This window comes from Sphaerodactylus townsendi, linkage group LG14 (genome assembly GCF_021028975.2).
Source record: "Sphaerodactylus townsendi isolate TG3544 linkage group LG14, MPM_Stown_v2.3, whole genome shotgun sequence".
Lineage (NCBI taxonomy): Eukaryota > Metazoa > Chordata > Lepidosauria > Squamata > Sphaerodactylidae > Sphaerodactylus > Sphaerodactylus townsendi.
Genome location: NC_059438.1, coordinates 17,810,242 through 17,838,140, shown reverse-complemented (window position 1 = coordinate 17,838,140; position 27,899 = coordinate 17,810,242).

Below are 27,899 nucleotides of genomic sequence, written 5' to 3'. Positions count from 1 at the left end.
CTCAGCACATGTGTGATGTCTACAGATCCAGGTTGGGAAATTGCTGGAGATTTCAGGGAGGACCCTGCGAAGGGCAGAATAGAAGAAGAAGAAGAAGAAGAAGAAGAAGAAGAAGAAGAAGAAGAAGAAGAAGAAGAAGAAGAAGAAGAAGAAGAAGAAGAAGAAGAAGAAGAAGAAGAAGAAGAAGAAGAAGAAGAAGAAGAAGAAGAAGAAGAAGAAGAAGAAGAAAAAGAAAAAAAAAAAGAAAAAAAAAAAGAAAAAGAAAAAAAAAAAGAAGAAGAAGAAGAAGAAGAAGAAGAAGAAGAAGAAGAAGAAGAAGAAGAAGAAGAAGAAGAAGAAGAAGAAGAAATAGTTTGGATTTATACCCCACCTTTCTCTCCTGTAAGGAGACTCAAGGTGGCTTACAAGCTCCTTTCCCATCCTCTCCCCACAACAGACACCTTGTGAAGTAGGTGGGGCTAAGAGAGTTCGGAAGAACTGTGACTAGCCCAAGGTCAACCAGCAGGAATGCAGAAGTGCAGAAACACATTTGGTTCACCAGAGAAGCCTCTGCTACTCAGGTGGAGGAGTGGGGAATCAAACCAGGTTCTCCAGATGAGAATCCATCTGCTCTTAACCACTACACCGTGCTGGCTCATAGGATACCATAAAATCTGCCTTCTGAAGTTGCCAACCCAGAGTAGTTCTTTGTAATCTGGACGTCAGTTGTCATTCTGGGATGATTCTAGGCCCCATCTGGCAGCCCAACTGGGGGCTAATCGTGAGTCTTCCCTGACCCACTAGAACCATTAAGACTACCCTGGGTGTCATTTCATAAGAAGGACGTAACCACAAAGGATGCAAGCTAGAGGAGTGTAGTGGTTAAGAGAGGTGGATTCTAGCTGGGAGAACTGGATTTGATTCCCTGCTCCTCCACATGAGCAGCAGACTCTAATGTGGAGAGGTAGGCTTGATTCCCTGCTCCTTCACATGAAGCCTGCTGGATGACCTTGGGCTAGTCCTAGTTCTCTCAGAACTCTCTCAGCCTCACCTACATCACAAGGTGTGTTGGGAGGAGAGGAGGGGAAGGCAATTCTAAGCTGCTTTGAGATTCGTTATGGTAGAGAAAAGCAGGGCAAAAAAAAAAGGCCCTTCTTCAAAATGGGCATCATTTAGGCCATTTATGTTTATAACCTTTGCTAGATGTGGACAGGGAAGAATGCCATGTCAAGATACTCATTAAAACACACACAGCCAGTATTAACAATAGCAAGGTATTTCTGGAAAAAATGAAATTATACATCTGATGTGGTGTACATGTTTCTAGAAATGCTCCTAGTTTGCCAAGTCAAGATCTTATTTATGGTGTCTCCTAATGATGACGCAATACTCACAGCATTTTCTAGAGATATGACACACATTTCCAAAGAATCCTATTTCTATGAGTCATATAAATTGTTTCTGTGCTTTTGAGTTGCTTTTCTTCCCTCTCCTCCTTTCCCTTTCCCCCTGCCTTTTGGTATTTATTTCTCAGATTATTTGGATTCTTAATACAGGGAAGAACAGTGTTTGCTATCAACACTTAGAGATTGATTTTATGACAGTCCCGGGGGTTATTATTAGGTGTTGAGTTTGTGCCTCCTGATCATGAAGATCATGCATGATGCAACTTTTTTAGCACAGTGTCATTTGGATTGGGACATTGAAAGAAAATAAACACAATTTCTGCCTCTTACTTTTTTAATGAGTCGTGTTTAGAACAACTGAGCCAATTTCTTCAGTGGGACGACCAGATTCTTTCAGGATGAGTGGCCGAGGGTGCTTGAAACTTTCTCATCCCTACCCAGGAATGATATATTCCTTTGGCCCCAGATATCTGAAGGCGGGGGGGGGGGGGGAAGAGTCTGGAGGATAGGCCTTTAATTTACCCACCCAAGTTGGAATTACCCACAACCAGCCCAATGTTCCACACCAAGAGAACTGAAACACAGGAGGCAAAATGGCATCCACATAGGGATTTCCCCTCGTCTCTAGGGATTTCCCCTAGTTTTGAAGATAAGGACCAAAGACATTGTGAGACAACATAAAGCATCACCTGAAAGAGATGTCATATGCTATCCAAACTGAAAGTGAGGGGAGACCGTATACAAAACTGACTTAAAAAATAATATATACCTTTCTTTTATCCTCAATGGACAGCCAAAATAGTCTTACATTCACACACACACCCCCTCCGTTTTATATTTTACTTTACGCAGTCTGGTTGGTTAGGCTGAGAGAGACATCGGCCCAAAGTCACGAAGTGAGCTTTATAGCTGAGGGGTGACTTGGATCTGGATGGATTTGATCCTAGTCCAATCCTGTAGTCACAACACCACACTTACGTTGGCAGGTCCTCCAGGCCACCAGTGTGTGTGTGTGTGTGTGTGTGTGTGTGTGTGTGTGTGTGTGTGTGTGTGTGTGTGTGTGTGTGTGTGTGTGTGTGTGTGTGTGTGTGTGTGTGTGGGGATGGAGCCTGTGGAGGACAAGAAGAAGAAGAGTTGGATTTATATCCCCCCTTTCTCTCCTGCAGGAGACTCAAAGGGGCTTACAATCTCCTTGCCCTTCCCCCCTCACATCAAGCACCCTGTGAGGTGGGTGGGGTTGAGAGACCTCTGAAGAACTGTGACCAGCCCAAGGTCACCCAGCTGGCATGTGTTGGAGTTCACAAGCTAATCCAGTTCACCAGATAAGCTTTTACAGCTCAAGTGGCAGAACAGGGAATCAAACCCGGTTCTCCAGATTAGAGCGCACTTGTTCTTAACCACTGCACCATGCTGGCTCTCACAAGGACCTCAGTGGGTACAACGCCTCAGAATTCACCCTCCAAACATCCATTTTCTCCAGGAGAACTGAGATCTGCAGTCTGGAGATGAGCTGTAATTCCAGAGCTTTGCCAAGTCTCACCTGGAGGTTGGCATCGCTTATCACACTGGCCCTACCTGGCCAATTTTTTCTCACCCCCGATCACCTCTGGCAGAATGCTTCCCTGGGTGCATGGCTTATGTGTTTCTTCCACGTGGTTTTAAATTCCTGAAATGAACGATTGCACGAATCAAAACATGCTTTTCCAAAAACTTGCCCCCCCCAATGGAAGATGAGCCTATGTAGAGATGGAGTGGGGGTGGGGGGGAGAGAGAGAGATAAACAGAAGGCTAAGTGAAAACTGGGCTTGTGTGAATTTAAAAAAAACTAGGAAAATCAAATCAATATTACAGTCTAGCTATTCTATTAATTTAAGAGGAAATGGAAAACAGATATTAGAAGAATAGATGGTAGTTTTTTTATGAGATACAGAAAAATCATAAGGGACTGACATTCATAATTCCCTTAATGCTTTGCCTCGGATGAGTTATGGGTCAATCCCTTACACCGGATCTACTCGCATGTTCACTCTTCTTATTAAAGTAGTACATAAGGTTGTGTCAGCAATTCCATTATAAACCTCTATTAGTAGGGGTTTATAGCTGCATCATAAAAACTTGCTCCGGGCTGATTCTTGACATCCTAGGTCTTAATCTAGAAATAAAAGATTCCCCCAACCCACGCTGGATTTTGAGGAGGGAATACAGTGTGGGTTTAAATAAATAAAACAGAACACAGATGCCTGAGTAAACAACATCTAAATCGGCTTGAAAAGTCCAAATGATTTGAACATAAATTCAAAGCAAGAGAGTGCTTCCAGTTCAGCTCACCTCCTACTTGCTCGTCATGAGAAGGGAGCAAATTTTTTGGCGGGCAGTTCAGGCTCTTCGCAGGTAGCTGAAGCCTGTTCCAGGTTACTTTCTGTGCATGTCCAGTTAGGGCTGCCGAGGCCCAGTAGGGGTGAGGGATCCCCAGCTGTGAGCTCCTGCTGCCCTTAGAATGACTTATACCTGGAATGTTCTTTATCTAGTCTTATAACTGTCATTTAAAGTACGTATTATTCTATATTTTATAATCAGTGGATTTAGAATGTGTTTATTATATGTTATCAGTTTGTAATTCTAAACTACTGCTTCGCATAATAGATACTATGATAGCGACTTCTGAATATACAGGCAAGATAAAAATACATTGCCGAGGAAGCGGAATAATTTTGCCACGAAACAGGCAACATTGGCACACTCATCCCATGTTTCGATTCTTTACGCAGCTGTGGACTATACAATTGTCTTAGATATTCTGGCTGATCCTGTAGTCTGTTCCAAGATGTTTGCACTTTTCTCGGGCTAGTCACAGCTTCTCAGAGCTCTCTCAGCCCCACCTACCTCACAGGGTGTTTGTTGTGAGGCGGGAAGGGCAAGGAGATTGTAAGCCCCTTTGAGTCTCCTGCAGGAGAGAAACGGGGGATAGAAATCCAAACTCCTCCTCCTCCTCCTCCTCCTCCTCCTCCTCCTCCTCCTCCTCCTCTTCTTCTTCTTCTTCTTCTTCTTGTAGTAAGTTTTGCACTTTTGACATCGTATGTAACCTGGGTATAGTTTTTTGTTTATGATTGATTGGCTGCTTGGAATGACAGAAGAGAAATAGCTTTAAAAAGTGACAGCGACACTAGCATGACAATGTCTCTTCTGAGGGAAACTAGGAAGTGAGAGTGGATAGGTCTAGGAGTTTCTGGAAACTCTATGGCTTTACTATAGTGGTTCAGGTAATTCCTAGAACTACCAACTATTACTACTGGATTTTCCCTGGAAGTGATGTTGTCATGCTGGTGATGACCCCCATCCCACCATAGCCTCACCACTAACCCTCCGACCAGTTGCCATTCTTAGCTTTGCAGCCCTGTGCACAGTACATACTGGGAGCTAGCCCCACCTGCCTCACAAGGTGTCTGCTGTGGGGAGAGGAAGGGAAAGGAGCTTGTAGGCCACTTTGAGTCTCCCTACAGGCGAGAAAGGTGGGATATAAATCCAAACTCTTCCAAACACTGAATCACCCCATCACACATTGTTGAAATGAAGAATTAAGAGCCACAGTCAGTGACAGACACATTTTACTTGTTTAGAGGATTTCATATTCCTCACCAATGGGAAGAAAAATATTGTGCACTTAAAAAAAATCTTTGGGTTGCCAGCTCTGAGTTGGGAAATACCTGAGGATTTTGGAGGTGGAGCCTAAGAAGGGTGAAGTTTGGAGAGGAGAGAACATAAGAACATAAGAACAAGCCTGCTGGATCAGGCCAGAGTCCATCTAGTCCAGCACTCTGCTACTCGCAGTGGCCCACCAGGTGCCCCTGGGAGCTCACATGCAGGAGGTGAAAGCAGTGGCCTTCTGCTGCTGCTGCTCTTGAGCACCTAGTCTGCTAAGGCATTTGCAATCTGAGATCAAGGCAGATCAAGATTGGTAGCCATAGATCGACTTCTCCTCCATAAATCTGTCCAAGCCCCTTTTAAAGCTATCCAGGTTAGTGGCCATCACCACCTCCTGTGGCAGCATATTCCAAACACCAATCACACGTTGTGTGAAGAAGTGTTTCCTTCTATTAGTCCTAATTCTTCCCCCCAGCATTTTCAATGAAAGCCCCCTGGTTCTAGTATTGTGAGAAAGAGAGAAAAATTTCTCTCTGTCAACACTTTCTACCCCATGCATAATTTTATAGACTTCAATCATATGGAACCTCTGTGGGAAATAATATCATGCCACCTACCCTCTGAAACTGCCATTTCCACTGAGGTAATGAATCTTGGTCACCTGGAGATCAACTGTAACCGTGGGAGATCTCCATGTGTTACCTGGAGGTTGGTAGCTCTGTGGTTTGGGTTTGTCTAAGTCTGACACACGTCAGCATTTACGGCTGTCAGCCTGTCTGGGTTTACCTCAGTTTGCACATGCGCGCTGTCACACAGCCCCAGTGGGGGCTGCACTTTTCCATCCCCGACATCGTTAATTACCTTGCCCGAATGTGACCCTGGAGGAAAATCAATTTCACCTAATGAAAAGGGAAGGAAACACTGCCGCCGCAGCTACTGCACAGCTACAAAGCTTCCCAGCTTGGAGCTTCATCCGGGCAGTGAACAGTGAAGGCAAAATATGATTTTGCAAGTGATTGTGGCCATCGAAAGCAGTCTCTTGACCCGCCAAATGCATTTGCTGGAGAGTTCTCGGAGTGCCTAATTCAGATACATAACCAACCAACTCACGGGATGTATCGACAACGGGAAGGCAGTGTTTCTGATTGTTGGTGGGAGCAAGGAATGTTTGAATTCTTCCCTGGGTCTCTAAATGTACAAAGCCAGCCTGTCCGGCTAGCTCAGGGGTAGGGAACCTGCGGCTCTTCTGCCCTTGCACTGCGGCTCCATGAGCCAAGCCGCCGGATTCATCCTTGCCTGCCCTGCAGGCAGCAGGGCGGGCACACCAACTGCCCGTGGCCTGCTGGGCAGTGCCGCGGGCTTCCCCTCTCGCCCACCCCATTCGAGCGGGGCGGGTGCTTTCCCGGCGGCTGGCAAGGCCAAGCCGTTGGCCCCATCCTTGCCCGCCCTGCAGGCAGCAGGGCGGATGCTTCTCAGAATGAGTGGAGTAAAAGGTAAAAAACCGCAATATATACAGTGTTATCTTTATTTAAAATGTCAAAAATTATTTGCGGCTCCAAGTGTTTTCTTTTCCCGTGGAAAACGGGTCCAAATGGCTCTTTGAGTGTTAAAGGTTCCCTACCCCTGGGCTAGCTGATTTACTTAGTTCACCTGTTCTCACCAGTGTCTTAGGGCCAAACTACACAATACATTTCTAACAGGGCCAAACAACACAATACATTTCTAACTAGCTGAATCTGGGTTCCACTTCTGTCATGCAGTATCTTCAGGAAATGTTGCATTTTCAACCCACAGGAAACAAATTAAGCTCAGTACAGTGGCACAGGGAGCATCGTCCTCCCTCCGCACAACCTTTTCCCTGAGCTGAAATAGTCCTGGTGGAGAATTATTTGCATAACTTTGGAACCGCACATGCTTGGAATACTCCATGCGCAGCTCCAAAGTTATGCAATTAATTCCCCACAGAGGACATTTTGGCTTACAAAAATGGTGTGTTTGCATGTGGGGGGTGGGAATCAGGCGCCCTGTTCTCCCCACCTCATGTGGCTCTACCTGAGCTAAATCAATTCCTGCAGGCTTTAAAAGCAACGTTCCCTGCACGTATGGTTGCTAACTCCAGTCTAGGAAATGCCTTTATATACTTCTGACAAACACTGTGCATCATCTATGTGAATTCTATTTGCATAGCATATAAAAAACCACAGAACGTGTACACGCAATTGAGTGCGTGGCATCAATAGTGAAAAAGGGAGCAAAATAATTTTCTCAAAAATATCAAAAGAAATGGGATGGTTAACATTGGTTAATTCCTAAACACATCGTGTGATTGGACCTTCTTTGTTTTGGAGAATGTCAGACTGAACCGTTCTACTTTCAGATCGGAAGGAAGGAAGGAAGGAAGGAAGGAAGGAAGGAAGGAAGGAAGGAAGGAAGGAAGGAAGGAAGGAAGGAAGGAAGGAAATTTATAAACAAGCACACTATGAATTCACTATAATGGTATGATGAATGCTTGGTATAATGCATTGTTTTAAGATAAAAACAGGTTATCTTGCCAGGAGTTAAGCATTAGTTGGTGTGGCTTTCATTGTAAGCGGCACATTATACAGAATGCAATTCCATTTTTCAACACCAACTGGGATGGAAAGCATCTGACAGCCCTTGCCAAATTTCCACATACATAATAACCACATGCCCTCTTTCCTTTTCCTTTGATTCCAGCTGGCAAATAGGATTGAGTATGCAGAAAGCAAAGAGCAGAAGAATACTGTTGTTTGGCATATGCTGCGAAGTTTATATTCTGTTACAGAAATGGTCCCTTTCCGAGAGGCGTGGGGGAAGGGGGGAGTGCAACTACATCTTGTCTCTGTGCTAGACCAAATTGCATCTGATTGCTAAACCCATGTGATGAGGGATAGCTCAGTGTGACCCAATTCCCCATCTAATTTGACTTTGCTGATATCAGTCGGCCATCTGATCCGATTCAAAGAGGTGGGAGATTACTGGGCTATTTAATTAGAATATCTGTGCAATAAATATACTCAACAAACACATGCTATGGGAATCTTGCCCAGTTGGTGAGACTATTGAACTAGGGAAATTCGATTTGTCAGAGAAGGGGGAAAAAACCCCTAGATACACTAGAAACCTTGGATTGTTTTCAGAATTTTCAAGAAAGCACAAACAAAATATTTCTTTCGTCCTTTCAGTCTAAGACAAGGATGACAATCTGATGATTGATTTAGGGGACTTTTAATCTCTTGAGAGATCAGCAAGGAAGATATTGAGGCTCCAAAAAGATATGGGAATTCCAGGGATCCCGGGTTTAGCAGTGGGAAAGCTGAAGGAAGAGAAGGAAGCAACGGCAAACTCACTGGATACTGAGCAACTTGGTGACAGTGGAGGTGATAGACAGTTTAGCTCTTCTGTTGGCTGGTCCTCTTTAATAGTGTGTGTGAGAGAGACCTCCTTAAAAATAACCTTGAGAAAAATGCCATCAAATCTTAGCCAACTTCTCTGTGGTGTGAATTTGTTGTGCCTAGTGATATGTCTACTCCTATCTACAGATCAGATGGCTTCTAATTGACACAAGGCCATATGTTAATATTTTGTTTCTTCTTGTTCCTCTCCAAGGCTATTCTGTTCTTGGTCTCTAGACCCCCTTTTTGGCACGTTTCACTGAAAGGCCAGAATAGCTCTGTTTCTGTGCACAGACATGTTCCGCGGGGGTTTTTTGAAGTCAAGTCCAGCAACTGTACTCTATATTTCTGGCCATATCAATGACACTATGCTTTGTGATAACCTTTCAATATGTAAGGCTGCCGTTTTGTGTGATTATGCCATCACACATATTTTCCGACTTCGGTACGTGCAACAGGAAATGCAGAATTCAACAAGAAATGTTGAACTGAAATGTTGAAATGAAAAAGGACAATTTGCATAGTAAGAAGTTCGTGTATATCACACTGTTTGAAGAAGTCAAGTAGGAGCACCAAAATTATAACCGCTGGGGTGCAATGGATCTGTAATAAAGCTGTTATTTTTGATCATTTCTTTATCAAAATATCTTCTCAAAAATCTATGTCATAGTGGTTAGAGTCTCAGTCTAGGACCTGGACAACTGGGTTCAAATCCCAACTTGGTCATGCAGGCACTATCTGCGTGACCTTGGAGACATCAAAATCACTTAGTCTAACCCGCCTCATAATGTTGTAGCTGTAAGGATATGGTGGAGAAGGGGAGGATGATGTAATAATGCATTCATAATGTGTAATGATAATAATAATGTAGTGCAAGGTAAAGATAGTCCCCTGTACAAGGATCAGGGCATGGTCCTTGTATCCATGGGGTGACGTCACATCATGATGTTGATGAGACAGACTGTTTACATTGCCTTCCTCAGTTGCCTACACTTTATCACAGCAAGCTGGGTACTGCAAGACACTAACAGAGAACATTCATTTCCCTGCCATGTTTATGAACATTCCATGATGTCACAGCAGTTCACCCAATAACAAAGACTGGGCTCATGACATGAGACAGCGCTGTTCATATATAAAACCCTGGAAATGGAGCTCTGTTGCAGTTCCTTACAAGAATTTCTTGTGATTTCAGTGTAGTGCTCTTTTAGATTATTACCTTTTAAAATATGATTCAGCTCGGTATAAAACAGAATACATGAACCAACTTCCAAAAATAGGTTTTAATTCTGATAAAATCCCCCAAGACTTCTCTATGTTCCACAACAGCTTTTAACCAGTCGATCGACCCATTAAATCACTTTTTATGCCAACAACATTTCAACAGAGTTGCCTTATATATATATTTTTTTAAAAAAATAAGTTAACAGTTAAAAACAAATTACAAAAAGAGGGATCTTTCCCATGGGATACTTTAAGAGCTTCAAAAGCAGGAGAAAGCCAGTTACAGACTTGTTTTAAGAATTAGATGGCACACCTTTACATTTCTGGTACAATTCAAGATGGAAGTTTTGGCCTTTAACACCCAATGGGTTGGGTGCAGGCCATCTGCAGGAAAGTCAACTCTTGAATGTACATTCCATCATTTTATGATCTGCAAATGAGGCCCTTCTCAACATTCCTTTCCAAATAGATGAAGGAATCACACCCAGCTGGAGTAGGACCTTCTGTGTAGCTGAGCTCTTCTTCTGGGAATGTTTGTGTGTTTCCACTCGAGCAAAAAAAGAAAAAGCTGTGGTCTTCCCTGGGTGTTTGATACTGGACCAAGTTGACTTCTTCTGCTTTCGGTGTTTCTGAACATCAAAAGCTGTCTTTAACTGAAACCACTGATCTATCAAAACTGGTATTGTCAATGTTACAATGTAACATTGTAAAAAGTTAATTTAGTATAAACAATCAAGCTAGTATGTGTTATTTGGTTGGATTTCTGAGATGTATAGTAACGATTGGTTGAAGCCTAAACTGATCAATGTAAGTAGAGCTAACAGAGGACGACAATCCCCGAATAGGGGAAACCAACAAGTTAACCTCTTAACTGTGTTTTTTTAAACAACAAAAAGCTATTATTCTTATGATTATGTATGCCATGTAAAATCTAATAAACATTATTTATTTTTAAAAAACTGGTATTGTCCACTCTGACCATCAGTGGCTCTTTAGGCTCTCAGACAGAGGTCTTTGACATCACTCCTACTTGATATTTTAAGTGGAGGTGCTGGAGATTGAATAGGGGACCTTCTGTATAAAATGTGGATGTTCTACCTCTGAGCCACAGCCCACCACTGTTACACACATATGTGCCATTAAGTCACAACTGGCCCTCCAGCCAAGCGGCTTTCAAGGCCAGTGAGAAATAGAGGTGGGTTGCTGCTGTCACTTTCTTTAAAGTCTGCTTGGTATCCTCCAACCAAATACTAACTGACCCAGCTAAGTTTTTGAGATCTGATTATGCTTTTGCCGTCTTCCTGTTTGTGGGCTTCTGGAAGATGGCTACTTCTTATAGGCCACTGTGTGAACAGAAGGACTATATGGATCCTTCATCTGATCCAACATGGCTTTTCTTATGCTTTTCTGAGACTAGGCTATATTGTTCAATCTTCCCTCCCCTGTCCCTATTAGCCAGACTGCTTTTAGGACGACTTAACTGTATGTTATTAAGACTGATTTTCAACATAGGTTTTATGTTTCTCTGGTGAAGTGCTTTGTAAGTATTTAACTGTAAACAGCTATATTGGTGAATAAATACCGGATTCCATTATTTCTCCCAAGATATTTTCTTAGATGCATTTACGATTAACAGAAATGCCTTCTTGAGATACTGAAGGAACTGTGAAAGGATTCACAATTCCAATATGCCAGAGCTGCCTGTGATTGTTATTGAGGAAAATCTTTGCTTTTTTCTCTTGCAGTTGGATTTTTTTATTCCCTTCCCATGGTGTCAAGGGATGCCTTAGCCAATAAGCATAAGGGGGAGCTACCCTGGATCCCACATTTGGCAGGGGGAATTGGCCATGGCCCTACTCCCCGGGAAAGGAGGAGGAGGAGGAGGAGGAGGAGGAGGAGGAGGAGGAGGAGGAGGAGGAGGAAGAAGAAGAAGAAGAAGAAGAAGAAGAAGAAGAAGAAGAAGAAGAAGAAGAAGAAGAAGAAGAAGAAGAAGAAGAAGAAGAAGAAGAAGAAGAAGACGTTCCCATCACAACTTTCTGTGGCTACCAATATCCTGGAGGAGATCTTCTGTTTTTACATTTGAGCTGTATGCCACCAGAAGTGTTTGCTAGCCTTTAAGCATGAACTGGTAATCAAAGTGTGATTTGACCAAGGATGACAACACTCTGGCAAATCTCTTTTTTGTTTGGAATTGGTCTTTAAGGTTTGCTGGGAGCCACGGCTGTGACAGGAAAACAGCTGCCCAAGCCCCAGATGCAGCAGGTGGGTTGTCAGGACTGGATTGTCACATCTGAATTGGGTAACAGCTGGAGATTTGAGAGGTGGAACCTGGGCAGGACAGGGTTTGGGGGAGAGATTTTAACAGGGTTTAAGGCAATTGAGTCCCGTTCCAAAGCAGACATTTTCACCAGGGAAATTGTCTTGAGAGCAATTGCAACAGGGGGAGACCACCAGACGCCACCTGGAGGTTGGCAACGATACACAGTGGCCATTTTGAGGTTGTACCCACCACCCTGAATCAGCATTCCAAAGATGCCCACATTCTTCAAAAAGCTTGGGGGCTCCTGATACAGAGAATGGTAGGGAAAGACTGGCAAGGAAATGGGGCAAGCCACAAGGCGAATAACTAATTGTTGGCAAAATCCTGGCAAAATGAAGGGGTGAGCCCGCATAAAAGCTCATCTGTGCTGGCCCGATGAAATCTGGGTCAGAAACACATAAGCTTCATGCCCCTTTTTAATTCTTTTGACTCCTCACTGCCATATCTGGTTGGAACCATCCACCGGCAGATTGCTCCCCACAACAATAACAACACGTTGGCTCCATTCCTGCTTTTCTACACCAGTATTTACTGCCTTTGATAGCTCTGTTGCAAACCAAGCGCTGTGTATTTCAATGTTATCTTTTAACCACTTGACAAGTCCACCTATTTTACTGTGATTATTTTATACTAGGTTGGGAGCATAATAGTTCCTTTTGGACACGCTGAAGCACAGGATTTGTAGCGCTGCCGAAGCCCAGCGATTTATTGCCAATACTTTGACAATGCATTTCAGAGCAATGCTGACAATCGACATGGCTGTTGGTATTCTGTTCCAGAGTGCAGGGAGCTGCCAGAAAATACAACTCCCCGACTTTGCTCTCTCTCTCTCTGTCTCTCTCTCTGTGTATAGAGCAAGAGAGAGAGAGAGAAATGCAAGCAAAACAAAGGTTTTGGTGGACCTGAGAGTAAGATCTGAAACTCAGTTGGCAGTTTTGCTGGGTCTCAAATTCTCTGCATTGTCTGTTTTGGCATCATGGTGGAAAACCACATCTGGTTGATTCACACAACAATTTGTTTTGAAAAGGTGGCAGGTACATTTGGGTTCCTGTTCTTTGCGTGTATCCATAAAGAGAACACACAGTTCAATTCAGACATCAGGGCCAACAAAAAGTCCTTGCAATGGTGAAGTATTCTGGAATTTGGCAGCAATACATACAAAGGGCTTAGTTTGCTACCAAGTTATGAAACCACATCCTATAGGATATTAGAATCCTTTTATCAGTTTTGATTGGCTGATTGCAGTTTTCGAATAATGCCAGACTGACAAAAATAACTAAAATTATAGAGACTCTAAGCTTGGACTGTCAACGCCAGAGTCAGTTGTGCTCAGTTGGACAGATTCAGTTGCAGGACCACATCTTCCAATGTGAATCCATGGACCCATTAGGCCAGTGGTGGCAAACCTTTGGCACTCCAGATGTTATGGACTGCAATTCCCATCAGCCCCTTCCAGCATGGCCAATTGGCTCTTACACTCGGTTCCTGCAGAAGACTGTGTGAGCCTTCTCTAACTGATCTTGGGACTTTTTGGTCACTCAGATGACTTTGTGGAGTAAGCTATCAGGAGCTGTGTAAGAAGGCACCTTCATAAAATGGTAACCACCAACCTTGACGTAAACAAAAGGAAGTCTTTCTTGAGACTTTGAAATAGTGTTCTGATGGAGAGTACAATTTCTTCTTCTGAAATGCACTTTTTTTAGATACGCAGCCATTGATTCCTCTTCCTCTGGAGTGGTTTGATCTAATCAGAATTGGTTCTGGTGGGTCAGTTCCTCCCAGTTGAAAACTTTCATTTTTATCTAGGTGTACTTGTGAGAACTAAAGGTTCGCATGGCATGAGCCAACTGTCTCTACGCTTTCACATGCTAACTTGCTTCTTTATTTGGTGTGTATATCTTTCCAAGTATTGATCTCTTTCTTCCATATGCTGTAAAAGACAGAAATCTGTGGAGCTGAGTGAGTGTTTTTTTACTTTCTTTCTTTCTGTATTCATCATCAACAGTTTCCACTTCTTTGTGTTGCGCTAAAGTGTTTGTACATTCTATTGTATTGTGTATGCATGTTGGATACTTTATACCGCATTTATATTTCCAGTGCACATGATTTATAACTATTATATGAATGTAATGTCTAACACTGATTTATTGATCCCCAAATAATGTTGAAAATGCATCCACTGTACAGGAAAAATTCAGTGCCAAGCTTTTAAAATCGCACAGGTTCAGTTCAGATAAGAAAGAAGAGTTCTGGAAATGTTGGGGTTTTTTGGGGGGGGTGTCAAAACAACAGGGAAGAAGAAAGGAGATATCATCTCTATTCCAAAGCCACCCAAAGAGCCTGTGAATTATACATATCTACTCATTGTACAGGAATTCCAAGTCTCTTGCCTTACACATTCAGTATACGTCTAAGAAAAGTGAATGTCTCAAGCTGATCACAAGACTAGACTAGGCAAGGAAGGGTTCTTGATATACTTGGGCGATCCCCTGAATCTACAATCATGATTTTGTCCATTAAGTAAAAACAGATAGAAAGAAGAAACTTCCTCCATTTGTCTTTTGTGGACTGAGAATACTTGAGGCAGGGCCACCTTAACGACAATGTAGCCCCCTGGGCAAAGCAATGCACTGGGCCCTCCCCTACACAGGAATGAAAATGCCGTGTGCTAGATACATAAACAAACTTGCATGTGTGGTTGCAGAGGTGACCAGTGTCCCCTTGTTATCTCCGGCTTTGGAGAAAGGGAGCTGCCAAGGTGATGATTCGGCTTCCATACCTGAGAGAACCCTTGCCCGAATCACTACCGTTGGCCGAATCGCCCTGAAGGACCCATGAGCCACCTTCTAAGTAGAGGCAACAAATTCCCCTCCTGGAGAACCCATGGAGAGGCGAAGGTGGCCAGCTCGGGCCCTCTGCTTACCCATGGCAGTCCCATGCTGAGGCTGAAGGATCAGGTGAGATGAGGAACTGTGAGTTCGATTCGAACAAAGGCTCATTCCGCACATGCAGAAAAATGCACTTTCAAACTGCTTTCAGTGCTCTTTGAAGCTGTGCAGAATGGCAAAATCCACTTGCAAACAGTTGTGAAAGTGGTTTGAAAATGCATTTTTTTGCATGTGCAGAAGGGGCCAAAGATTCTGGGACCTGGCAACTGTGTGGGGAGGGCTTCGGGCAAAAAAGGATTCTTTTTAAACAGAAGCATCAGAATAGTGGTACAGACCAGGAAAGTGCTCCCCAGAGCAAGTCACAACATACATAGATTAGCATAAGGCCCTTATGCTCATGAGGCTCCCGGCCAACTGGCCAGCTTGCCAACGTATATTAAGATGGCCCTGTATTGAGCGCTTATCTTGCCAACCTTTGACCAAGTCCTGGAGATTTCCAGGAATTACTGCTGATCTCTAGTTGACATAGATCAGTTCAGCTGGAGAAAAAATGGCTGCTATGGAGCGTGGACTCTATATTATACCCCACTGTACTCCTTCCTCTCTCTGGGTTCCACCCGCAACATCTCCAGGAATTTTCTACCTCGTATATCGAGAGTCAGTCGAAGGGGGGATTAAAAGGAAAAGGTGGCAGGAATGGGCCTGCTGAAATCCCTAAGAACATAAAGAATCCTGGGTATGTGCCACATTCTGTCTCCTCGTGTTTTGTCGCAAGGCCCTGTAGTAATTTATTATACCCAGTGAGTAGAAAGTACACGCTGTTAGTAAACAGCAGCAGGGAAAAAAAATTGGTTTTAAAACCTTGCTTCAAAATCACTACTCATTCCATTTCCATTTTTGTAGTTTCTTTTCCTCTATAGGAAAATAGCCCTGACTGGGTGGGAGCAACATAAGGGGGAAATGAGTTTCTTCCCCCATTGATGTCCCATGTTTTTGGTGGGCTTTGCTTCTGTACTAATCAACTTTCCTTTTCCAGCCTCTTAAGGGAATAACCGTAATGAATACAAATGAGTGGGAAATCTATGCATACATGTTACCAGTAGGGAAAAATCTAATGTTCTGCGTTTGCATGGGTTACGAAAGTTACTTGAAGGGATACTGTGGCAGCAAAATTGATCTGTCTGATCTTAAGGTGACCCCCCAGCTTCGATAAAATCCAGAGCCGTCGGAACAGAGAGGAGTGGTGCTCTGAAAGGCAACACGGGGAGACAAATGATAACTCATCAATAGGTTGAGAAGTTGCTGGTAAATCAGGTAAACCTTTAAAAGGATTTGGCTGTGTAGTCTGGGGCACAAGGGTAATTAAAGGCCTTTATGTGCCTGAGCTGAAACCAACCCCCAATGAATGAAGCACCCACCTTAAAGAGAAGGAAGGAAACAACATGAGAGAAGGAATGGGCCCCACCTGGACCACTTTGGGAAAACCTGTGCTGCACATAAAACAAAAAGAAGACCTTATGATTCACTATATAACATTGCAAACTCTGGGTTGGGACATTCCTGGAGATTTTTTTGGGTGGCGGGGATGTAGCCTGGGGAAGGCCAGGTTTGTAGAGTGGAGGGCCCTCAATGGGTATAATTCCATAGAGTTGATCCTCCAGTGCAGCCATTTTCTTCAGAAAAGCTTATCTCTGAGCGTTTCCCCACTTACCTGCTGCTGCGCGCTACTCTCCACAAGTAGCGCAGGGTCCCCCGGCACTCCCCATTACAGGGGCAGCGACAATGCAGCCGTCCCGATGCTGCCGCTGTCGTGCCCCCTCAGCGCGTGACATTACTGGCGCCTTTTGAAACAGCGCTTTTTGATGATCCTGCGCAGAGTGTGGGGTCATGGGGAAGCCCGGACGCGCGTCAGAAATGACGCACACTGGAAGTAGCATGCAGCAACCACTCACCCAGGTAAGTGGGGAAACGACCTCTGTCATCTGGAGAGCTGTTGTAATTTCTGTGGCTCTCCAGGCCCCACCCAGAAGATAGCAACCCTAAATAACATCCTCCCCACCCATCCACACAGGCGTGCACACACACACACACACAAGCATTGATTTAACACAGAGGGGAAAATCACATAATGGTGGCCAGGAATCATTTCGAAGGGATGAGCGGAGATAAAAGGAGAGGAGATTGAAAATGTTTTACAAATGTTTTAGGAGATTCATGTGGAAAGAGTCATCGCTTGCCTCTGCATCACGCCTCTGATATTCCTTGGCTGCCTCTCATCCAAACAGCAACAATATAAAGCATATCGTGAGGGTATACAATGAAGGGAGGGTTTGCTCTATGAATACATAGCTATCTTTTTCACTCGCTCCAGGAATATCTCTTGTGGTATCAAAGTGCAGCCTTCCCTCTCAAAGCCAAGCTCACCTGTCTTTAGCAGGATGGCAGAAAAGTGAGTGATATATTTCAGAAGCAATTTCATTCATCTGGATTCCTGGAAATGCTATCTATAAGTCCCAGCTGACTTACAGGGACCCCGTAGGGTTTTCAAGGCAAGTGAGAAACAGAAAAGTGTCTTTCCATTGTGTGTCTCTGCAAAGCAACCCTGGACTTTTCTTCTTCCAACGGATATACAGTGCCCTCCCAAGTCCACAAAAGTCAGTGATAGCACTCAACAGCTGGAAGGGGTCATAGACCATAAAATCCAATCCCTGGTTCCCCGCAAGAACGATAAAGCTACAGCATGCCCAACAGACTGCTGCCCAGATGGTTGCAGCATGGGATAGGCTACCCCCTCCTAAGTAATTGTTGCTATCTTTGAGCCCATCCTACTGCTCAGGTTTCCCCAACATTTGTTGTTCAAATGGGAGCTGGTATGGTTCATATGTAATGGCAATTGTGACTTGGGTGGCAAACTCCAGCTGGGGGAATTCTGGATGTTTGGGATTGGGGCCTATGGAGGGCAGACTCTGAGGAGCAGAGGGAGTGTTGGTACAAAAAACATAAAACAGCAGAGTAAATAATCACAGACACTGCTGGTTAGCTTAAAGAAACTTGACTAAGAAAATAGAAGGGAAGGGTAACACGGTAGAAAAACAATGGAACATCCTCTTTAAGCTGAGCAACATTTCACATCTACATTTGGAGATGTAACTTACACACTGAATGAGCACAAAGTTTCCAACTTCCAAAGTGCCTAAGTGCAAACACATCATCTATGGATCACTTCACTAATGCTAAGTAACCTAGTCACTTGACATCCTATTGGCTATGCATCATTAACTCTTTCATGACTGAAGACCTGACACTAGCTCTACCAACAGGGAGCTCAGCAGGAATGTGATGCTAAAGAGACAGCCCCCCCCCCCCCAAAGCTGCCTCATCCTCCAGGGAAACGGATCTATCAGGAGATCATTTGTAATTTTGGGAGAACTTTAGGCCCACCAGGAGTTGGTATCACTCCTTGCCAGGAAAGAGAAGTGGAAGGAGGTTTGTGGTCAGTGAATAGCTGAAAGGAGGACAAACCAAAGAGATATTTAGAAAACTGTTCACAAGTCTAAAGTGCTGCTAATTTTTTCTTCTCAATTTGGGCATATCGAGTTTCTGCATCAGAGAGGGTTCTGGAACAGAATGCAACTGGTTTCCTTTCACCATCATGCTATTGGAGAAGTAATCCACCAAGGCCATGGCTACTTGTATCAGAATAGACAACAATAGGATGATTGATGTCATAGCATGCTAGTGCAGGTGCGTGGGTTAACAGCTATTTTACTTTTGTGAATGACTCTACATGATGTGAACCCCAATGCCAGGCTACATTGAACTTCAACAAGTCATTCAAAGGATGAAGGACTTCTGCCAAGTTTGGCAAGAACTTTCCATGCCTAAACAAATGCTTAAGTTCTGTAGTGTTAATGAGAGGATCCATTTCTAGGATTGCTTCTATTTTCCTTAAGTCTGGTTTAACACAATGTTCATTGACATGACGTCCTAGACAGGTGGGAGACTTCTGACAAAGAAGACATTTAGGTTTGTTTAGCTGTAGACCTGCCTTTTGCAAGGCATGAAGGACTTTGTTTAATAGTATTTGAAACCAAAAAAATTAGTTTTGGCAAAACATTCATTTTAATTGCTGCTATTCTTCCAAACTAAGATAGTTTAAATGTGGACAGTCTTTATAGATCTTCTTTTATTTTTTTCCAAGCAGCTAAATAATTGTCTCGAAATAACATTTCATTATGTCCGGTTATATATATACCCAAATATCTCACAGTTTTGGAATGAACATCACAGCTTGCCAGTTCCTGGACTTTCTGTACTTCTTGCTCTGTTAGAGCAGTTAGAATAATCTTAGTTTTATTTCTATTAATTTTATAGGCAGAAAAAGATCCATATATCTCAATTAATTTCATTAGGCATTTAACTGATTGTTGGGCATCTATGATTGTAAATACTACATCATCTGCATAGCATTTCAGTTTGAATTCCTCATCATCGACTTGAATTCCTTTAATTTATTTCAAGCATTTGATAAACCTCATACTACAGACAAATATAGATGGCAACACAAACCTTATCTACTTTCAGAACGATAGCTGTCATCCACAGACACTGAGGTACATCTTAAAGATATACAACAACATCTTTCAATTTTTCCTTTAGCGTTTTCAGGAACTCAGGTGAATGAAATTGCTTCTGAAATCTATAACTCATCTTTCTGCCATCCATCTTCCATGTACCTGCAGAAGACAGGTGAGCTTGGCTTTGAGATGGCAGGCTGCACTTTGATCTCACAAGAGACATCCTTGGTGAGAATTAAATTTATCTCTGCATTCATTGAACAAATCCCCTGTTCATTATATACCCTCACCTTATGATTTATATTGTTGTGATGATGCCCTGACTTGGATGACCCACGCTAGCCCTGGTTAGTACTTAGATGGGAGACCACCAAGGAAGACCATGGTTGTTATGCAGAGGCAGGCAATGACAAACCACCTCAATTAGTCTTTTGCCTTGAAAACTCTACTGGATTGCCATAAGTTGGCTGCAACTTGATGGCATGTTGCACACATACAGAGTACAATTCTGTCTTCCTAACTATGAGTAAGGTGGTACGGCCTGCTAAGTTGCACAAGACATCTAGAACGGCAGTGGAATTCAGACAGTTCTTGTAGTAGACGTGGTTAATAATCCAGTCTGCGCCCAGTATAGACAGAACTGTGAATTCACTACCTGATTTTATTTCAAGCAACATTCAACAGTGTCTGCAATTATTAGCACAGCTCAGAACTTTGCACATTGTTGAAAATGCCCTGTGCAATTGAAGGCTAGGTTTGTGGTGAATGATTCAAAGGATCTATTTTCCACCAGCATGATAATGAAGGCAAAAAAAAAATCTTTAGCTACATGAAAATGTTTCTTTGAAGGAGTCAGAATTATGACAAAAGAGGAGAAATTGCAAGGAAAATACCCTGTAGTTATGATTTTTGGTGCTCCTACCTCCCCTCCCAGAAGAGTGTGATATGCACAAACCTCTCAGTATGCAAATTGTCCTTTATTATAAATAGGGCAATGTATAATATTTTTCCATTCTTGGCACATGCAAACATGTTTCTTGTGGAATTCTGCATTTCCAGTTGCACATACCGAAGTCAGGAAATAAGCGTGATGGCATAATCACACAAAATGGCGGCCTTGCATATTGAAAGGTTATCACATAGCATAGTGTCACTGATATGGCCAGAAATATAGGGTACAATTGCTGGACTTGACCAAAAACCAAACCCTATGGAACATGTACAGAAACAAAGCTAGCCGGACTTTTCAGTGAAGCATGCCAAAAAGGGATTCTAGAGACCCAAAATAGAATAGCCTTGGAAAGGAACAACAAGGTATTAACATATGGCCTTCTGTCAATTAGAAGCCACCTGACTCCTATCAGTAGTTATGAGTAAACGTATAAGTAGACACAAACCAGCACCATGTCGATAAAAGTACCACTCTATTCTGCTTCGGCCAGACCTCACCTGGAATGCTGTGTCCATTTCTGGGCAGACCAAATCAAGAAGGATATGAACAAGCTGGAGTGTGTCCAAAGGAAGGTGAGTGACCAAAACAGCAAACAATCTGGAATCCACGTGGAGAGATGTAGGGAGTTGGGTATGTTTAGTCTGGAGAAGAGAAAGTTAAGGGGTGAGACGATGGCTATGTTTAAACAATGGAAAGAATGTCATGCGGAAGAGGAAGCAAGCTTGTTTTCTGTTGCTCCAGAGACTAGGAAACGGAGTAATGGATTCAAATTTTAGAAAAAAAAGATTCCACCTAAACATTAGGATAAACTTCCTGACAGTAAGGGCTGTTCATGTGTGGAATATGCTGCCTTGGAGGGTGGTGGAGTCTCCTTCTTTGGAGGTTTTGAAACAGAGGCTGCATGGCCATTTGCCAGGAGTGCTTTGATTGTGTCTTCCTGCAAGGTAAGGAGTTGGACTGGACGGCCCTTGTGGTGTCTTCCAACTCTATGATTTTATTGTTTGTTGATGCCCAGGTGCAGAGAGCTTGTAAGTCTAGCGAGAATGTCCAACTTCACAGAAGTGGAGATATGGTTCAAGGATGGGTATATTGGTTGACGGCCAAATGAATATTTGTATGGATAAGAAACTCATCCTTTCATAGCAATGGTCTCCTGGTACATGAAGTTGGAGTGCCAAAAACTGTAACATTTGAAAATGTTGATGCAATGGCAAGATCTCCTGTTTTATCTTACTGGTAGCACATGATAGGTCACCAACCTCCAGATGAAGGCTGGAGATCTGCTGGGATTAAAATTGATCTCCAGGTGACAGAGATCAGTTCCCCTAGACAAAATGGCTGCTCTGGAAGATGGACTCTATGGTATTATATCTCTCTGAAGTCCCTCGCCTCTCCAGATTCCACCCCCCCCCCCCAAATCTCCAGGAATTTCTTAACATAGCACTGGCAAGCAGAAGAAGCTGCTAGTTCTAGAACAAAGAATCCAGCGGCGCACAATTCAGCCAGGAACAACCCTCTTCTTCCAAGACCCTCTTTGAAATGAACTTCCCGCATGCCGATGCTGCATCGCTGCGCATTTCATCTGTCCAAGCTGATGGATGGCATGAAACCTGAAGACAATGCCGACGTACAGGCCCACGGAAGGACCAACCTACCAAAGAAGAAAAGCCTCTGGAAATGATGAAGCGTCTTATAATAGACCCCCTCACCTCAGCCCATCTTTTATAAATGCACACGGGCTCGCAGATGAGCGCACGAGCCATTCCCAAGTCTGGAAAATAGAGTGGGGCTGACCTTTCCATGAATGAATCTCAAGGTTCCTGTCAAGATTTATTTCCCTCCTTCCGTTTTAGACACAAACCTGCACCGTGGCGACCTCGCTGCCTTTATCACTGAGGCGCACGGCGTAGATAAAGCGACTTTTTTTCCCCTTGGTCTTTACAATTGCTGCTGTCTCCCTGCCACTCATCCACTAAAATAACCTTAAAGAAACTGAGAAGCTCAGCAGCTTTATTGGAATGGGTTAGCTAATAGAACTAATTGCGCCCTCTTCTTCATCCCTGTCCTAGGAAAATTGTGATTTTTTATCCGTGGGGACGGGATCGAACTTGCACTTATCTGTCTTCAAACTTCTGTCTACCTATCTTCCTTGCTTTCCTGGAGATCACCCTTACAAGAATCCTATGAGGTGGGTTAGGTTGAGAGAAAGAAATTGGTCTGAGGCTAAAAGTGAAGTTTTGTGGCTGAGTGAGAGTTCAACCTGGGCCCTCTCCCAGTCTGACAACACTCCAACCATTGTACCATACTGGTGCACTATAAATTAATCATCTAAATTTTAATTAAGCAGCTATTATTTGCTTGTTTCAGAGGGTAGCTGGGCTGGTCTGTTGTAGAAAAGCTGGATTAGAGTCCATTAACATCTTAGAGACCAACAAGGTTTTCGGGATACAAGCTTTCCAGAGGCAAAGCTCCCTTTGATGAAGGGAACTTGGACACTTGAAAGCTCATACCCCCAAATCTTGCGGTTTCGAAGGGGGACTCAGGCCTAGCTATTCTGTTTGTATATTCTAAGGCCCTTTCCTCACTGGCCAATTAAAACGGGGTTAACACCAGTAAAAAAACCCGGGTTGAGGGGGAACTTCGCACGGATCCCGCTCCTAACGTGGATCCACCCTGGGTTCCCCCCCCAACCCAGGTTATTCAAGAATCACAATTTCTGCTATTCTTTTAACACACTTTGAACACACTTTAACACACAAGGCGCGTTATGCGGCTGCGCTTCCCCCCCCTCCTGGCTCCCACTGGTGGAGTCACACAGACACTGCTGGCCACTGGCGTAATGACCATTGGGCAAGGTGGGCAGCTGCCCAGGGCATCACCTTGTGGGCGGCATCAAAATGCTGGGTTCGTTTTTGGGTATTTTTAGTGGTTTTCCATTTCTGTCCTGCAGGGGGCGCAGTTTTTAGGCTAGTGGCACCAAAATTTCAGCGTATCCTTAGGAGACTGTCCTTATGCAAACCCCCAAGTTTGGTGAGGTTTGGTTCAGGGAGTCCAAAGTTATTGACTCCCAAAGGGGGTGCCCCTATCCCCCATTGTTTCCAACGGGAGCTAATAGGAGATGGGGGCTACAGTTTTGAGGGTCCATAACTTTGCCCCCCCAAACCAAACTGCACCAAACTTGGGGGAGAATCATTAGGGCAGTCTCCTGATGAGACCCTGAAAGTTTTAAGACTGTGCCTTCAAAAATGTGCCCCCCCAGCCTGCAACCCCCATTGACAGCAATGCAGAAAACTCAATGCACAACAAAGATTCTTGGGCAAATTTTGGGATGTTCTTGCAGGGAGGGCATTCTTTGACGTATCATCACCAAAATTCTCAGAGTATTTCATCTGGAGACTGTCATGATGCTTTTACCCCTTCAAGGTTTGGTGCAGCTTTGGTTCAGTGGGGTCCCAAAGTTATGGACCCTCAAAAGGGTAGCCCCCATCTCCTTAGCAAAGAATGTGGGATGGGGTACCCCCTTTGAGGGTCCATATGTCTAAAACTGCGCCCCCTGAAGGCACCAATGTCCTGGTGCAAAAAAAAATTTGGTCGTGGTGGAGTGGCCGCCCATGGGGGCGGGCATCCAACTCAGGTTTTGCCCAGGGCTACAGTTTGCCCAGGGCTGCCTCGTTACGCCCCTGCTGCTGGCTCAAGCAAGGCTTTGGGGAGCCTGTGTGCCTGCCTGCATATCTGCGCTTCAGAGTGAAGTATGTTTATTTTTTTAAGTGTTTCCGTGCAAAGGTGTGTCCATGGGACAGCCAGCCATGCAAATGGCCTGGGGCTATGCCAGGTTCATTTATCCCAGCTGCAACCCAGTATAAATTTACTGTGCTGAAGGGGCCTAACTGATGCAAAAGCTGAAGCTCAGAGCCTGCATTTTGAGTGATGAGGTCCTGCGTTCTTTATATTCTTTATGTCTTGGTGGTGCCAAAAACTATCATTATTGATCACAAAGTAATACAAAGGCAAGCAGAGGAGCTGGCATAAAACACATTCCTCTAATGCAAGCCTGTAATTTCCCCCCTCCCCACTCTGAATTTTTCTTTCCAACTCTTTAGTGTTCAGCGCAGATTAGATGCTTTTGCCAGATTGATGCCAGATCTTGGAAGCTAAGCAGGGTCGACTCTGGTCAGTGATTGGATGGGAAACTACCAACGAAATCCAAGGTTGCTAAGCAGAGGCGGGCGACAGCAACCCACTTCTGAATGCTTCTTGCCTTGAAAACTGTGCAGGGTCGCCGTAAGTGGGATGTGACAAGGCAAAAAAAAAAGTCCTTGCAGAGATGGAGGAAGTGAGCAGAGTTAAAATTGGGCCACGGGGACTGGGAGGAAACCACTCTCTTAATTTAGTGACTTCCCATTGAATAATTCAACAACGGCAGGATATCTGCAACTGTTAATAGAGCCTAAATGGCGACGGGCTATATCACTAGCTCGTTGGAATGTTCTACCTTCTGCTCTTCGACAAGGAAGAAGATTGGGGCTCCCGCACCACGAGAGGAAATGTATTTGTGATCTCGCTTGTGAAGAGACTGTTTGGCATGTCTTATTACAGTGTCCCTTGTATGCATCTATGGGCGTTTCCCCACTTACCAGTAGCTGCGCGCTACTGAAGGCAAGTAGCACGGGGTCCCCCAGCACTCCCCACTACAGGGGTGGCGACAACGCAGCTGCCCCAATGCTGCCTCTGTCGCGCCCCCTCAGCGCGTGTCATTCCTGGCGCTCTTCCAAACGGTGCCTTTTGATGACTCCGCGCAGAGCGCGGGGTCGTGGGGAAGCCTGGGCGCGCGCCAGAAATGATATGCGCTGAGAGCAGTGCACGGCATGGGGGGGGGGTGGCAAGTGGGGAAACGCCCATTCAGAGCCAAGTACCCAGCCCCCTTGTTGGTAAATAAATTTGAGGCAAGCGATGCACAAAAAACTGTATTTCTCCTTAATAATGAGAACAATGCGACGTTGGAGGCCATAGCAAAATTTCTGTGTATTGTTATTTCAATACGATCTTAACCACTCCTTCCTACCAGTATTATTGTTCTGTTGCTTCTTATGCCAATAAAGGTCATGAAATGAAATTTAGTGACTTGGATTAGTCTTGGTCCAGATGGGGCAGGGGCAGAACAAATGCAGAAGAAGGCATGCAGAAGGTTGTGAAAAAAGTTCTGCTTTTGTGCGCAATTGCTAGAAAGTGCAAGAAGATCATTGAAATGATTGCTTTGTGGAGGGAAATGGAATAGAATACCGGGATTCTCCTAAAAACAGAAAGGTGCTGGGAAGTTTATTCTATGTGGGAAGTATGCTAATTCTTACTTCTTGGTTCTAAGCAGGTAGGAAAGGAAGGAGAGAGAAGGTAGCCTGGTAGACCTGGTCTCCTCAGATCTTGGAAGAAAAGCAGGGGCGGTACTTGGAAAGGAGACCACCAAGGAAGACTCTGCAGGGGAAGGCAATGGCTCACCACCTCTGCTTAATCACTTGTCTTGCAGGCCCCTTGAAGGTGCTGCCATAGGTCAGCTGTGACTTGACAGCACTGTATATCCACAAGGGAGGTGAGACACTGTAGTCGCCCAGTGGTAAGACAATGTGCTCTGTGTATGCTCAAAGGCACCCTGCTAGATTATTTCACGATTGGGTTTGACCCAAGCATCATATGCAGGGCTGAATAGTTCACTCTGTAGCCATTCTGCTCCTTTGTGGTGGGAAGCTGGTAGCAGCCCTTTTCCAAAGTAGGACATTGGTAATTTCTCTTTCCTAGATTTGCCAACCTCTAGGTGGGGTCTGGAGATTGCCCAGAATTGCAGCTGGTTTCCAGGCTATTGAGCAAGAGAAAATGGCTGCTTTGGAGGGTGGTCTGTATTAGGGGCGGTGATTTGGTAAAGCCGAATCACCTTAAAACCCTGAAAAAAGCCAGATCACCTTTTCCAGGTTTGTAATTCACTGCTAAACATCCAAAGCTATTCGGCAGAGTGGATTAGCCTAAGTGCCAAAAAAACCCAAGCATGATTCGGCTCCTTTCACTTGGGAAGGCAGGGAGAGAGCTTCAACTGAATGCTAGAGTCCAGCATTCAGTTGAAGCTCCCTCGCTGTCATTTCACAAGCCCAGGTAGACTTGAATACCACGGTGGGGAGAGCAGAGCTTCCCCCCTTCTCCCCCACCATTTCCCAAGTCCGTGTAGACTTGGGGAAACTGTGCTGGGGAGGGGCACGATCTATTTTATTTGGTAATGTTCAGATTTGGGTTTTCAAAACTGGATAATTTTCAGTAAAAAGCCGAATAAAGTTTTGCCGAAAATTTGGAGAGGTTTAAAACTCAAAATGTGTCGAATAAAAAGGATTGTCCAAGGGGGAAAGGGCTCAGTGCATTGGTGCATCCTCTGCCCCATCCCGCCCCAGAATGCCCCCATCCCGCCCCAGGATGTCCCCACCACGTCCCCAGAATGCCCTCGCCACGCCCCCAGAATGCCCTCGCCACACCCCCAGAATGCCCTCGCCACGCCCCCAGAATGCCCTCACCACGCCCCCAGAATGTCCTCGCCACATCCCCACAGGGGCACGTGCCTGGTGCGTCGTGCACCCTCCCCGCCCCCTTGGAGCTACGCCACTGATTGTGCTCACCCTAGACCCGTGGTGGCGAACCTTTGGCACTCCAGATGTTATGGACTACAATTCCCATCAGCCCCTGCCAGCATGGCCAATTGCCATGTTGGCAGGGGCTGATGGGAATTGTAGTCCATAACATCTGGAGTGCCAAAGGTTCGCCACCACTGCCCTAGACCATATGACATTATATCATGCTGTGGTCCCTCCAACCACATCCTCCACAGGGCCACCCCCTCCAAATATTTCTCATCCAGGAACTTGAAGAGTGAGCTAGTTATTTCTTTACAGCAGCCATTTCAGATGTTCACTTAAAAAAAAGAAACCCATCTGCTCTCGAGCGCAGCGAATTTATGCATGTTTAGACACCATCTGTGACTCACTCCTTTTCAACACTTTGGCAACCCCACCACCCAACAAGGAACAAGTAGGAGGATGTGATGTTTCAGAATACTTTAAGCATCCCTGTTTGGAACCGATTTCCTTGGGGTCAGTTGAACACAGACTCCTATTCCAGCTGACTGACGGTGCAGCTCTAAGTACAGTTAACATCCTTCTTAGTCATTGACTTCCTTGGACCTGGAAAGTACCGCTGCTTAGGACTGTGCTGTGAAATCATTACAGTCTGAAAGAGCTCTCTTTTGTTTCAGAATTTATTTAATTAACTTTTGGCCTTCCCTAGACACAGTAGCCACCCAATGACTCCAACGTGGGTATTGTACACTTGCTTCCTGATGTGAAGGATGGTGACGTCCAACGAAATTAGCCGCTTCATCAACATTATCATTATTTCAATGTCGTCCCCAACTTTTCAGGTCACATGAATTCGGGCTACAGTGCCAGAATGACTCAGCAAATAATTG